Consider the following 12,607-nt stretch of genomic DNA (forward strand, 5'->3'; position numbering starts at 1 on the left):
GTTAGAATTTCAGGGATACTCTGCAAATACCATCGTTTCCTCGTCTTATTGTCGTAATTTGACGATGGCCGAGTTAGCGCTTAGCTGTAGCTACACGTTTTCTGTTTAAATTGGCCATACTCGGAAACGCCATTTTGTGTGTTACGGCGGCCATCTTAGATCATGAACGGCCTCGTGGCCAGCGTACCCTTTAGTCCGTTGTCCGTACCACTGACCACTTGAGTTTGCCCAGCAACAGGCTATTTTTAGTAACGGTCAAGCCTGTACATTCGCAGTCCCCTCTGACCAGTCGTCCCTCAGGAATGTGTCGCAAACTGACCAGTGGGTTTGAAACCCTCCAATGAGCTGGCAGTGTTCCAAAACATGACCATATATGTACATAATGTTCTGTAACTTTGTGCCGCCTGTCCTTTTTATTACCTGTAAAACATATAAAAGAGGGGGTCACACCGATGTTCGGTGTGATACTTCTTGCATTACCGAAGGGTGCTGTAGGAATGTACCACCACCCCATGGGGTCTTAATAAACTTGTTCTTTGAATTTTTCAGTTTCCGTGCCAACAGTCCTTCCAATGTAAGTGGGTTATCTTTGGAGCATGTAGGCCTTGGGAACCCGATACTACAAATTGGCGACCACGAAGGGACTCATCGGCGACTCGGATGCCCGAAGGAGAGGTCGTGACGAAGGTTTGGACACTCGCCATGGACGCGCGCTGCCACTGAGTGACCCGAGTCTTGGCATCCACGGTGTTTCTTCCTTTCCTTCCGATCTGACCTTCCGAGTGGCGCCGGTCTCCGACTGAGTTTTCGATCGTCTGTGTTGCTGGATAAAGCGCAGTTTGGCTGATTCGATTAAAAGGACCTTGGCAGTTGGAATCTGGACCCTTGATACTTCGGGTAAGATTTGTGATCAGTAAGGTAGTCTGCGGACGCTTACTGAGGTTCTATGATTTGTGATTGGTAAGGTAGTCCTCGGACGCTTACCGAAGTTCTATGACCTATGACTTTGATTTGAGTTAGCTAACAATTGTGTATTTGTGAACTTTGAATATAATATGTGTAGTGCACTTCACATAGGCAGGCATGTAGAGATGTTTCTCTAATTTTGTTTTTTTTCTTTGAGCGGCACATTTGTGTGAAGTACTGTAAGTGCCATTTTTTTTACGGTATCGCGCTTTCGTGGTACCATTTTGAACATGCCTGTTTTAAGCACACTCCGAGGGATGTGCTGTCTTGGAAATGGTACCACAATTAGGTTAGCGGAAGCACAGCCAGCTCCCCCAGAGGGATCACCAAATAGGGACATGTATATAAAGCATGGCCTTCCACCTATAATGTACAGTAAATTATGGAATAAGTACACTAAGTCTGATCCTGAATTGCAATGGCCTCTACATGGGTCGTTCGATTTGCAAAAAGTACAGTTTGTGGAGCAATGTTTGTTTCAGCGAAGGTCTAGACAGAACATGTTTGATTGTGTGCGAATGTGGGAGAAAGCGGTGCGTGAGCGAATGAAGCGTGAAGTTGCCTTGGCGGATAAAGAGCAGCGCAAGGCTGCTTGGGATAAGGCTTTACAGCTTGAGGAAAAAGAGGAGCAGGAAAAGAAAGAGAGGGAGGAATGGGAACGTACATTGCAAACGACTGGTCAATTCCCTATTCGTCGACCGCTTTATCCTGTCCTTAATAATGAAATTGATGATTTTTCTCTACTAGATCGATCACCGCCTCCGTACGTTTCGCCTACGGCTCCACTTGCAGAATCGGATGATGAAGGACAGGATAAGTCGGGAAAGAAGGGGGTATCTGGTCTCAGGTTTTCGGCGGAGAGATCCGCGCATTTACGTAGTTGGGCTCGTAGAGTGAATACAAAGTTTGCTTCTCAGTCTGAAATTATTTCTGAAAGGGGTACCTGGACAGACCAAGAGTTATTGTATTTTATGTCCACTTTGGCAGACGAAGTTGTTACCTCATTTCGTAAAATTTCAGATACGCTAGAACCTAAGGATGTGTCAGTTCATCGTGAGAATTTAGAAACAGGTGTATTTGTTCTTGCAGATGTCGATGCCTTTTACAAACAACTGATCAAGCTGCGAGATGAGACTATCAGATTGCGAGACGAGCGGAAAAAGATTAAGGAGTCCGGGCTGGAATCCGACGGGCAGTCTAAGGAGTGTTCTCTCCGGGGTTCAGATAAGAGTTCTGCAATGCATGTTATGCCTATGCGTGAAGCTGCACCTTTGTATGTTCCACCGAAGGGGGAAGGTACAGATGATGATAGAAGGTCAAAGGATGCGAAGGGGTATTTTGTATATAATTGGGTGTATACGCCTTGGAATAGAGCGGATGTTATGGCGTTGAAAAATTCTCTACCTGACCTTCGTAAAAATCCGGCAGCATTCTATGAAGGGGTGGAAGGGGCTATTTCATCTTGTGTGATGACTCTGGTTGATGTAGATTTGTTTTTTGGATTAATACTTCCGCCTGACATGTGGAGACAAACTCGTAAAAATAATGATGAGACAATACTAGGGGGTACATGGAAGGAGATAAATCAAGCTGACTTAGAGAGGAAACCGGCATGCAAGCCTTGCCAGCTGATTTTAGACCTTCCAACGGCCATTTTGGTTAAATTAAAAACGCTCGTACCTTCTAAAAAGATAGATTGGACCATGTTAGCTTCGTGTAAACAAAAGCCAGATGAAACGGTCTCAGACTTTTTTACACGCTTTGAAGAGGCGTTTCACGATTACAGTGGTCAATCTTTAACAGACGATACAGGTCGGCATTTGTTTGTAGATAAGTATGTGGCTAATCTCCTGCCGGAGATTGCCAAACGATTGAAGTCGAGTGAAAGTTCCTGGGCCACGGCGACCCCTGCGTCTTTGTTGACTATGGCTCAGTATTATGAGCGGCACGAGTTGGAGGCTAAAGAAAGTGTTGATAAAAAAGCGAAAGAATTGAAAACGAAGGTGATGTTGGCGCAGGTTCGTGGAACACAGGGTAGAGGGAACGACAGGGGTAGACGAGGTGGAGGAAATACGTCGTATGGTCGTACGGATATTGCGGAGGATCAATGTGCTTATTGTAAGGAGTTTGGGCATTGGGCTGAGGATTGTCCGGTACTACGGGAACAACGTAGCCAGCGTGGTCGAGGAGGTGGTAGGTCACGGGGCGGTTATGCGGGGGCGAGAGGTGGCGGAGGTGATCATGGAAGGGCTGAGCAAGGGGGCCGTGGCCAGGATGAACGAAATACTTTTGATAGACGGAACCAATATCAGATTTCAGAGGGTGAGAATGTGGAGCACCAGGATTATGTGCATGCGTAGGACTGCGTAGGATGGGGTGCGGAACCAATTGAAGTGCCGGTAGATCAGGAGGGTCCATATGTAACAGCGGGCATTTTGGGTTCTACTGATCAATTCCTAGTAGACACCGGAGCTACTCGTAGCGCCTTGTCAAAGAAGTTGGTTCCGAGGGCTCCCCTGTCTGGCGAAATGATAACATGCGTAGGGTTCGATGGCACACCCTCCCCTAGCCCTTTGTCTAAACCCCTTGCACTCTGTCTTGATAAATTTTTTAGTTTCGGCCAATTTTTGTTATCTCCCTATACCCCAGATAATATCTTGGGCCTTGATTTGCTTAAATATTTTCGAGCAACGATACGGTGCGCTCCTGAAGGAGTGCGGGTTATCCTGAATGACAATTACCCTGATCCGAATAGGTTCTATACCATATCGGACATTCCCGCTTTGGCCTCTCTCCCGCACACGTTATGGGCGACCTCAGACACGGATGTGGGGGAGATGCGTATTCCACCTATTCATATTACTGTTAAGGAGGGGGCCTCTTTGCCACGAGTGCCACAGTATAAGATTTTGAAGGAAGGTGAAATTGCCCTGACTCACATTGTCCAAGACTTGATTGCTGCTGGGGTGGTGGAAGAGGTTTCTTATAATGTCTGTAACAGCCCTATTCTCCCGATTCTTAAAAGAGATACTGATGACAAAGTCTATCGCTTTATTATTGACTTGAGAGAGATCAACAAAATTGTCATTCCCCAATATCCGGTGGTGTCCGATATTACGACCTTGCTCACACTGGTACCACCAACAGCCACGACCTTTAGTGTAATTGACTTGAAAAATGCGTTCTTTTCCATCCCTGTCCATCCTGATAGCAGATATTTGTTTGGCCTCACGTTAAATAATAAATCGTATAGATTTTGTCGTGTTCCTCAAGGTTACACTGAGAGCCCGAGTATCTACAGCCAGGCTCTGAAAAGACAGCTTGATTCCTTTGAGTTGCAGTCGGGGGTTGTTCTGATCCAATATGTGGACGACCTTCTGCTTGCTGCAGATTCTTACACACAATGTGAGGAGAGTACGATTGCGCTGCTTTCCTTTTTGGCACAGAATAATCACAAGGTTTCTAAGAAAAAGCTTCAATATTGTAGACCCAAGGTGACCTACCTCGGTCATCTTTTGTCTAAGGAGGGGCGTGCGTTAACATCAGATCGAATTCAGGCGATTTTAGATACACCAGTCCCCCACACACAGAGAGATGTACGCGCTTTTATAGGGTTAACGTCCTTTTGTAGGCAGTGGATCATGGGGTTTTCGCACATTATAAAACCCTTGTTAGCATTACTGTCCAAAGCCACGCCAATGCCCCTTGAATGGACAGATGAATGTCAAAATGCTTTTGAACAATTGAGACAAGCCCTTTGTTCTGCACCCGTATTAGGTACACCAGATTATATGAAGATTTTTACATTGTACGTGCATGAGAAAGATGGGTGCGCGTTATCAGTGTTAGTGCAGACACGCGGGGATAAGCAGAGGCCATGTGCATACTTTTCTGCCATTCTTGATCCCGTAGCGCGAGGGTTACCTGGGTGTTTCCGAGCAGTCGCAGCAACAGCAGTAGCGATACGGCAGAGTGAGGGAATAGTGCTATCGCACAAAATGTTGGTGTTAGTTCCTCATGCAGTAGATGCCCTGCTAAACCAAACAAAGACCCAATATCTCACGAGTGCACGGTTAACAGGATACGAGCTTACCCTGTTGGCGCCACATATCACACTAAAAAGATGTGCTACTCTGAATCCTGCCACTTTATTGCCCTATCCGGTCGAGGAGGGTCAGGAAGAAAAACATCATGACTGTGTTTTCTTGACCGAGGAACAGACAAAGGGTCGTGTTGACCTACAGGATATGCCACTTCCAGATGTGGATGGGGAACTGTGGGTTGATGGATCATGTTTGAGGCTGCCAGATGGCACAACTTCCGCAGCCTATGCAATAACGACACTTAAGACAGTGGTGGAAACAGCTAGAATACCACAGAAATCGGCTCAAGCAGCGAAGCTGATAGCCCTGACAAGAGCCTGCGAATTGAGTGCTGGCCTATGTGTGAACATATACACAGACAGCCGGTACGCCTTCGGGGTAGCACATGACTTCGGTCTACTCTGGAGAGAGCATGGGTTTTTAACTTCTCATGGAGTACACATTATGCACGGAGAGTTGGTGCGTGATCTCCTCAACGCGTTGCTTTGTCCAAAGAAAGTAGCGAAAATTAAATGTAGCGCCCATAAAAAGATCACTGATGAAATAGGTCAGGGAAATGCCTTTGCGGACAGCATAGCGAGACAAACGGCTATGTCCCGAGATGACTCCCCCATGTACGTGACAAAATCCCAAGCAGAGCGATGGAATGATGCTAGAGCGGAAATATTAGACATTCAGAAATCAGCTACTGAATCAGAACTTGCAGCATGGGCAACTGATGGGGTGCTAGACGATGAAGGGTGTTGGAGAAGCAAGGACATGGAGAAATGGAAATTGCCTGCAGCTTACTTGCAAGCGATGGTCCAGATGACACATGGGTTAGCGCACGTGGGGGCTCTTGCAATTACTCGATTGTTAACGAGAGTTTGGGAGCATCCCGAGATTGCTAATACTGCTAAGAGAGTAGTGCAGACCTGTTTGATATGTTTGCAGCACAATCCTGGAAAGGGGACCCATACTCCGAAAGGAGGGTTCGTTCCACCTTCTGCGCCATTCGAGGTACTCCAAATGGATTATATCCAGCTTGAGCGCTGCAATAACCTGAAGTATGTCTTAGTGGTGGTATGTGCTTTTAGCAAATGGGTTGAGGCCTTCCCCACGAAAGATAATACAGCACTGACAACAGCTAAGGTGTTGCTCAAGGAGTATTTCCCTCGATTCGGAATTTGCAAATTTTTGTGGAGCGACAATGGGCCTCATTTTGTCGGGAAAATTGTGGAATACGTGCTGAAGGGGTTAGGGATCCAACAGAAGTTTCATGCTGTGTTCCACCCTCAGTCGGCAGGTCTTGTCGAGCGGTATAATGCCACGTTGAAACTAAAATTGGCTAAGATCGTGGCGTCCACGTCATTGAAATGGCCGGATGCCTTACCGCTAGCGTTACTCTCTCTTAGATCAGGGCCCCACTCTCGAACAGGCCTCACACCATATGAAGTGGTGTTTGGAAGGCCTATGAATATCTGGGGGGTGCCCAAGCCGCGATTGATACATGATGTGACTTGTATAATGATGAACGATTATTTGGCACGATTAACAAATGATTTGCTTTCTATTCATCAACAGGTTCGAGAAGCGCTCCCTGACCACTCTACTGGAGAGGGCCATGATCTTCGCCCTGGTGATCATGTAATGATCAGGTCGTTTGAGAGGACGAATAGCTTGGAACCGAGGTGGCGTGGCCCCGAGCAGGTCCTCCTGGCTACTCGAACGGCTGTACGAGTGACCAACAGGAAGCGGTGGATACACTCATCCCACTGCCGTCGTGTCTCTCCTGACCTGGTGAATCCTGCTGTGTTGACCGACTACAAAGAGATTCTGGATAAAGAAAAGAGCCCAGCGGTGACATCGGCCGAAGCTGAGGGAGCCTTCCCGGACCACACTGTTTCTGGACGAGAGCACTACAATCTACGGCCACGATGAGAAGATTTTTGGGTTGTTTTTGAAACTGGTTGGTTACCGCTCCAGGTTTGTGAAACGGAAACCGGGAATTCCAAGGGGGGGGGATCAGTTCTGCTAAGTGTAGCGACACCCATCTTGGCCCGGAGAAGAAAACAACGGCTACCTCGGAGCTCAGCACCGTATTTTTTTTTTTTAGGTATAATACACACATATGTACATTTGAGAACTTGTGAATTTTTTGAACTTTTTGAACATTTAAGACTTTGAACTATAATTGAACTATGGCGTCGTCTGCATCACGGGATAAACGAATACTGGGTGCCATCCTTTTTGTCCTAACGATTGTGGTGATAGCAGTAATAGCCTGGGTAGTTGAACTTGTGGTGCCCGCACGTAAACATTTGCTGCCGACTACCCCGGCTCCATCTGAACATTTTCACTTCACCTTGCCTTACCATGAAGAACGGCACCGACAGACTTATCTGAACAATAGCTTCATTCAGATCTTGCATCATACACATAACATGACAAATACCTCAAATTGTTGGGTGTGTGGGATGCTGCCTGGGCACCAGAAGAAAGGGGGCACTCCACTCATTCCACTCCCGTTCTCACATAATGGATCCTGCAATGCCTGGTACACTCTGCTCTTCACTTTGAGATGGCCAACAAAAGGGGGGGTGCTTTTCCGTTTAAATAAAGTATGTTACCATGACCGAGATGGGTATCCGCGAGCTGAGGGTACTCGATTTGAATGGGAGGAGTACCGCCCGACAATATCTCTGCCCCGCGTGTTTACAGCAATCAACGTAATATTAATGTCTCCAGCTCACATGTTATAAATGTCATTGCCACGAAAGCTGATTTGTGTATGCGTAATAAAGGCACGATTTCGGTTGGGAAAAGCGAATGTAATACCACAATAACGTTTGACAGCCCGAATGGTATATCGTTTGTAGCATCACAAAATACGTATTTTATTTGCGGAACGAAAGGGTATCATCAGCTCCCTTTGGGATGGTTAGGTACTTGCTATGTATCTTTTGTACTACCTCCTGTATTCATTGCCCCACCAATGTACCATAATGATTATATTTTGTACCATGATTTTATACTGAACCGTGTTAAACGTGCCGTTGTGTTGGATGATATTGACCAGACAGACACTGCTTTGCAACAGTATGTGGATTTTAATTTTGGACTGTTTTCCTTTGTTGGGGCTGCTTTGAATAGTCGGAAGATACGAAGACTAACTCGTGTAGTTGAGGCTGTAGCGAACGACACTGCTATTGCACTGGGGAACATTACTGAGGAACTTCAGATTTCTAGAATTGTCACATTGCAGAACAGAATGGTTTTAGACGTAGTTCTAGCCGATCGTGGGGGGGCATGTAGAATTATCGGGAGTAGCTGCTGTGTCTACGTACCTGACAACTCACCATCCGTTTATGATGCAATCTCAAAACTGCATAAGGTAGCTGCGGAAATACATCCGGATAATGGAACTTGGACTCTTTCAGGGTGGTTCTGGTCAATACTTACCACTTGGGGTTGGAAACTACTAACGATTCTATGTATTAGTGTGGGGATACTGTTTGGCGTATGTCTATGTATTCAATGTGGTCCAGCTTTGTGTTCTATGTGCCTATCGGCTTGTATACCATCAAGACGAACTCTTGCTCATGACAAAATGATGCTTCATAAAGAAGTAACTCAAATAATGTTGATTGATATCGAAGATGAACACCCAGATTATGTTCACTATGAGGTAGCTTCAGCTGAACGCTAAAAGGGTCGTCTGTCGTAATTTGACGATGGCCGAGTTAGCGCTTAGCTGTAGCTACACGTTTTCTGTTTAAATTGGCCATACTCGGAAACGCCATTTTGTGTGTTACGGCGGCCATCTTAGATCATGAACGGCCTCGTGGCCAGCGTACCCTTTAGTCCGTTGTCCGTACCACTGACCACTTGAGTTTGCCCAGCAACAGGCTATTTTTAGTAACGGTCAAGCCTGTACATGCGCAGTCCCCTCTGACCAGTCGTCCCTCAGGAATGTGTCGCAAACTGACCAGTGGGTTTGAAACCCTCCAATGAGCTGGCAGTGTTCCAAAACATGACCATATATGTACATAATGTTCTGTAACTTTGTGCCGCCTGTCCTTTTTATTACCTGTAAAACGTATAAAAGAGGGGGTCACACCGATGTTCGGTGTGATACTTCTTGCATTACCGAAGGGTGCTGTAGGAATGTACCACCACCCCATGGGGTCTTAATAAACTTGTTCTTTGAATTTTTCAGTTTCCGTGCCAACAGTCCTTCCAATGTAAGTGGGTTATCTTTGGAGCATGTAGGCCTTGGGAACCCGATACTACATTATCTCCCGTCTTGTAAACTTTTCCTTGGGAGTGGAACCACCACAGGCAAACAGTATCTACTTAGCTTCTGCTTAAGGGATATTCTGGAAAAGTCCAGATTTCTCTGGGCATCAGTTTTGGAGTTCAACGCACCCAGGTGTTCCAGGTCAGGGATACCTCTTACTAACATCTCAGTTCTTTTTCATCCCTGCTTTCTCACCTTTTTACATTTTTCCCAAATTGTTCTTCCCCCTTCATTCCTGTTTTCTGCCTTCCTCCCTTTTGCTCTGTCTCAAAGTCTGATGAAGAAAAATACTTTGCTGTTCCCAAAAACGAATTGAGGTGGCCGCCATCTTCAACAACTGGCACAAATTAAGCTATGGACAGTAAACAGAGGTAGTACCAGTGGTTAATTTGTAAAAGAAAACAAGGCATATTTATGAGCCCCGTGCACCGCCGGAGCGTCACTTTTCATGAAGCTCCAGCAGTGCAAACTACGAAATCATATTTTTATGAGGTCACACAAAGCTACTTTGCAAGGCTTTGAATGATCTTACAGATATTGAGTAAGGCAAGGCAGCGCTAATCATTGTGTTGTCTTACTCTGTGCTAGGGAGGCATTCCATGGGTGTTGCTGTGGATCTCCCCATGCAGCACCCATGGCTTTTGATGCTTTCGCAGATTTACAAAACCATATAAATCTGGGGATGCACCAAAGCGTTACGCCTCCCTAGGGGAGGCACAGCAAAGAGAAATAACCTTATTTCCCCACATTGTTTCCTCTTTTCATGTGTGCTCCAAACTGTAGCACATGTAGAAAGAGGAAAACACCTCCTGGGATTGTTTTCGTGCAGGAAGGTGCCCCTTCCTGCACAAAAACAATCGGCCGACAACACAGGCACCCTTACACTGTGGTGCAAGGGTTCCTGCTTGGAGCTAGGCATCCAAAATGGCACCAGAGTAGGGGGAACGGACAGGAATGCACCGTATTGGATAAATATGGTGCAATACTGCCCCTTCACTTTGAAGTAGGGCAGGGCAAGGCAGCAAGGCGACTTGCAGTGCTGCCCTACATCAGAACCCCATAAACAAGGCCTTAAGTGTCGGGACTTTAAGTTTTTCTCAGAATCCTCTGGCCGGTACCATCCCATGACAGGGTGATGAATACCAATCCTGTGTAGTCTTGATTCCACCTCATGCCTTTTTCGTCTACCACCAGACCCTCTCTGCCTCTTTATCTCGCTGTTTCAGGTTCTTTTGCATCCCTGCTTCTTTCTTTGTCACTGCTTTTATGTCTTTCTCTTCTTCCTTGTTTCCACCATCTGTGTTTTTCTCTCCCTTACTCTTGGTCAAAAACTAATAGGAAATGTAAGTACTAGCCTTCAAAAACAAGTATATGTGGGCCTCACCTTCAACCACCATCTCAGTTTAAGCTCTGAGTAGAATTTAAGAAACCAAGGGAATATTGAAATGTATGCAGAGATCTTGTCAGTTCCGGGTTAGGGAAATTGAATATAACATTTTATTTATTTGAGTTTAATGATCTCATTTCCTCAGACCAATGATTGGTTCAGGGATCTTCTGCACTGTCCCTCTGATTGTCACTCATCTCAGTGAACTTTACATTTTATGTTTATGTACTTTTGTAAATATTATAATGTTACAGGGCTTGTCAGTTAAAACTGCTGCTTAAAAAGTTAAATTTTACTCAGGGTAGACCGGCACAGATTTATGTACAGCAGCTACACCCTGTTGATATATGCATAGCATTAGCCAGTTGCATTTACCAGGCAAGGAAAATTAGGAAACTGTTTTTATCATATTTATCAGTATGCCTATAACAGGTCATTATTTGTTTGTTTAGTGATAAAATATAAATTTTCATACCTTAAAAAAGACATTATCTTAATTGTATTAATTGCAAATGTTCTTCTTTTAACCATTTTTTGTTATATATTGAAATTGTATGTCTTGATTAATTTGATGTTAATATCTATTTTATGTTTTTATATAAACCAGATAAAATTATGATTAATTGATTGAGTCTAATATTAATCATTTGCATTTTTATAAAGCTCTTGCTCACAGTAATGTATGTGTTTGGTAGCATTATGCCTAAATGATTTTACTAAAACTCAGCCCAGTGGTACTAAAGGCAATGAAACTCAAATAGATGAAAAGCAGAATTTGCTTTACATCCCTAAATTAAAACCTGAAATCGTGCGAGGGATTTCAAAACTCCAGGTAAAATAAACATTTGCTAGAGTGCTCACTATGCACTTGAAAAGGGGCAAATTAGGCCTTTATCGGCAATATGCAGGCAAACTCTCATTAGAAGCTCAGAGGGAGAAAGGAAAGGGTCGCCCTCCACTCAGAACCTATAATACAACAAAAGACCCAGTCCAAGGGCGTCAAAGCATGTCAGTGACTCAAAAAAAGGGGCAGTCAATATATACTGCTACCTATTGCTCTCTTATACAATTTATAAGGAGATACTGCACTGCACTCCGCCCAAGTTAAAAGACAAACCTGTTCTCCCTGACAGTGCCACAGAACAACAAATATTGTGACCTAAATGAGTTGGTCGCAAATGTTCACACAATAGTGTTGGACTAAATTCTCATTAGAAACAATGTGTGAGAAACAAGTGACGCCTCACGGAAACACCACCAACGGGGTAACTGGTATGTAATTTCCAGAAAAGCCCCTGTCTCATCATCGGTAGTCACTTGATTCTCAAAAAAATAAGAAGAAAGGAAAGAAGTGTGCAAAACAAACAACAAAAACTGTGACAAACAGTGGAAAGCAGAAGTATTTGCTAGTGACAAACACATAACATAAACACGTGCATAAAACACAGCATAAAGTTCCCTTAACCAACTTTATTTATAGGGAGGTGATTATATGCTGTTTGTGTTAAAAAGGCTGGTAGCTATTCATGCATACCATTACCTAGTGCCAGTGCCGACATGTTTCACTGCTATAACAACTTAAGCAGTTTCATCAGGGCTGCACTCATACGCTGCCACTCCACTTTTGGACACTAGTTCTGTGTGCACTGTCAAAGAAGAACAGGTAAAAGAACATAATTAAAAGCATGTAAACCCACAGTTAACACTCCGTATGTGAAACAGATGGTGTATAAGTAATGTTACCCAGAGTCAGCCAAGTTAGTCATACCAGCCGCTCCGGTGTCGGTAAGGTACGAGGGTACTCCAATAGTGAGCTATCACCTTCACTTAACCTTAAGTTTTCTGTTGAAAAAGAGTTTACACGAATTTGTA

Source organism: Lissotriton vulgaris, chromosome 4_1 (assembly GCF_964263255.1).
Source record: "Lissotriton vulgaris chromosome 4_1, aLisVul1.2, whole genome shotgun sequence".
Lineage (NCBI taxonomy): Eukaryota > Metazoa > Chordata > Amphibia > Caudata > Salamandridae > Lissotriton > Lissotriton vulgaris.